We start from the raw sequence: 2422 nt of genomic DNA on the forward strand, positions 1-2422 counted from the left end.
CTTCCTCTCTTTCTTTCTTCCTTTCTTTCTTTCTTCCTTTCTTTCTTCCTTTCTTTCTTTCTTTCTTTCTTTCTTTCTTTCTTCCTTCCTTCCTTCTTCCCTTTCTTCCTTCCTTCCTTCTTTCCTTCCTCCCTCCCTCTCTTCCTCTCTCTTTCTTTTCTTCCTCTCTTTCTTCCTCTCTTTCTTTCTTCCTTTCTTTCTTTCTTCCTTTCTTTCTTCCTTTCTTTCTTTCTTTCTTTCTTTCTTTCTTTCTTTCTTTCTTACTTTCTTTCTTTCTTCCTCTCTTTCTTTCTTTTCTTTCTTTCTTTCTTTCTTTCTTTCTTTCTTTCTTTCTTTCTTTCTTTCTTTCTTTCTTTCTTTCTTTCTTCCTCTTATATGTAATGCTTCACAAATTTGCACAGGGGCCAAGTTAATCTTCTCTGTATCATTCCCATGTTAATGTATATGCTGCCAAAGTAAGCACCCCTCAATCCTTTTCACCTTCTTTTTGTGTGTTGGCTTCTTGGGGGCAAGGACTGACTCCTTCTTCTTTTGTATCCCCAGTACTTGGAGGCAGCTAGGTGGCTCAGTAGATAGATTAATGGGCCGGGAGTCAGGAAGACCTGGGTTCAAATATAGCCTCAGACACTTACCGGCTGTGTGACTCTGGGCAAGTCACTTGACCCTGTTTGCCTCAGTTTTCTCGTCTGTAAAACAAGCTGAAGCGTGAAATAGCAAACCACTCTAGTATCTTTGCCAAGAAAACCCCAAATGGGGCACGCAGAGTCTGACGTGACTAAAGCACTGAATAATAACAAATCCCCAGTACTTAGCACAGCACTTATTAATATTATGAATATGTTAATAAATATTTACAGAATTGAATGGAATATATTCAGAGAAAATGAAGGAACCCTTCGGCTTTAAAGTTTCCTGTCAGTTTCAACAACCATATTGAGTTGTATGAAAAGTTTTATGTAATGAAAAGAGCACTGTATTAGAAGTTAATAGACCTCAGTTCCAAACTAACTCAGTTACTTCTAACTTCTAACACTAGTACTATAGCTTCTGGGTCTTGGGCAAGTCACATTATCTGCAATCATAGAATGTTAGATCCAGAAGTGACCTTAAAGGTTGTCTAGTCTAACTGCAACACACACATATATACACACATGTGTGTATGTGTATTTATGTATGCATACATACATATGTAATTATGATTTATCCATGGCCACATAGCTTAATAATTAATGAAGCTGAGATTTAAACTGACTCTTTCTACTATGGTAGAAGGGAAAGGGAATTGAATAAGCATTTATTAAATACCTACGATGTGCCCAGCACTGTTCTAAGCAATTTACAGATATTATCTCATTTGATTCTATACTACTCTATAGTGACTCTTGAAGCCCCATTTTTTTGTTTGTTTGTTTGTTTGTACATGTGATTGGCAGCTCTTCTGGCAGTTTATAAGCTTAGATTGTTGCCTGCGGCCTTGTAGTTAAAGGACTTGCTTGGGGTCTCATAATCTGTATAAGAGGCAGGATTTCCTGCCACAAGACTGGCCTTTCTACACCACGCTACGTCTTTGGAGGCTATAAAATGAGAGGGCTAGAATGGTGCTTCAACAGTTCGATGGTTCTATGTGCTCAGTAATATGGGAATTCTCTTGGTGTAGATTGCAACCCATGCAGTTTAGTCAGGGTTCTCCTGCATGATCTTGCAGAGATTCTTCACTGAATGGAGACTTTTCTCCAAGTCTTCTTATATTTAGTAGATAACAGTGCAGGCCTCAGGGAAATGCTCCAGATCTATCAATCTATGATTTTGAGATAAAACTGTAGACTTAGGTAGTGGTGCTGACTCGAATGCCTGCCTAGGTATCTTGGTGGGCATATTGGATGATCTCTTGAGCCTCTTCTCGTCTTCCTTTCACTGAATGTATGAGGCGGATATCATTGCCTTCTTTTCCATTTTCATAAAAACTTCCTTCCCTAGTTATTCATTTCTCACATAGCTCTACTCCTTGCACTCTTCCATCATGTCTCACCCAGAAATCGTTTCATCCTGCAAGATCCTATCAACCCTGGAAATCACATCTCCTCAGTATCCCCTGCTACCTGGGCCCCTCTGGATGGAGGGTGGAGCAAAGAGCTCCTTCCAGAACCTCCATTTAAGGAGGGTGCCAGGCTGGCTGTCTCTTTATTTCTCACCCAGCTACACTCCTTTGGACTCCTCCATCATCCCCTTGCCCATGTACCTTCCCTCATACCCCATCATTAACAGCTTCCTCCCCTAAGATTATAAGCTCCTTAAGAGCAGAGATTGTCCTTTCTATTATCTGTATCCTTAGCACTTAACACAGAGCCTGGCACATGGTAGATACTTAACAGATGTTCATTGCCTGCTTGTATGAATGAATGAGTGTGTCAAAGTGATTATT

At 40.0% G+C, this 2422-nt stretch overlaps 1 non-coding gene across 1 annotated transcript; it reads right to left on the minus strand.

Moving 5' to 3' along the window:
• Positions 1 to 356: 356 nt before the first annotated feature.
• Positions 357 to 463, minus strand: LOC114052893. Its single transcript, XR_003570325.1, has one exon. It is a non-coding gene; the product is annotated as a U6 spliceosomal RNA (small nuclear RNA).
• Positions 464 to 2422: the final 1959 nt, after the last annotated feature.

The sequence above is a fragment of the Vombatus ursinus genome, unplaced genomic scaffold (assembly GCF_900497805.2).
Source record: "Vombatus ursinus unplaced genomic scaffold, bare-nosed wombat genome assembly UNPS02014809.1, whole genome shotgun sequence".
NCBI lineage: Eukaryota > Metazoa > Chordata > Mammalia > Diprotodontia > Vombatidae > Vombatus > Vombatus ursinus.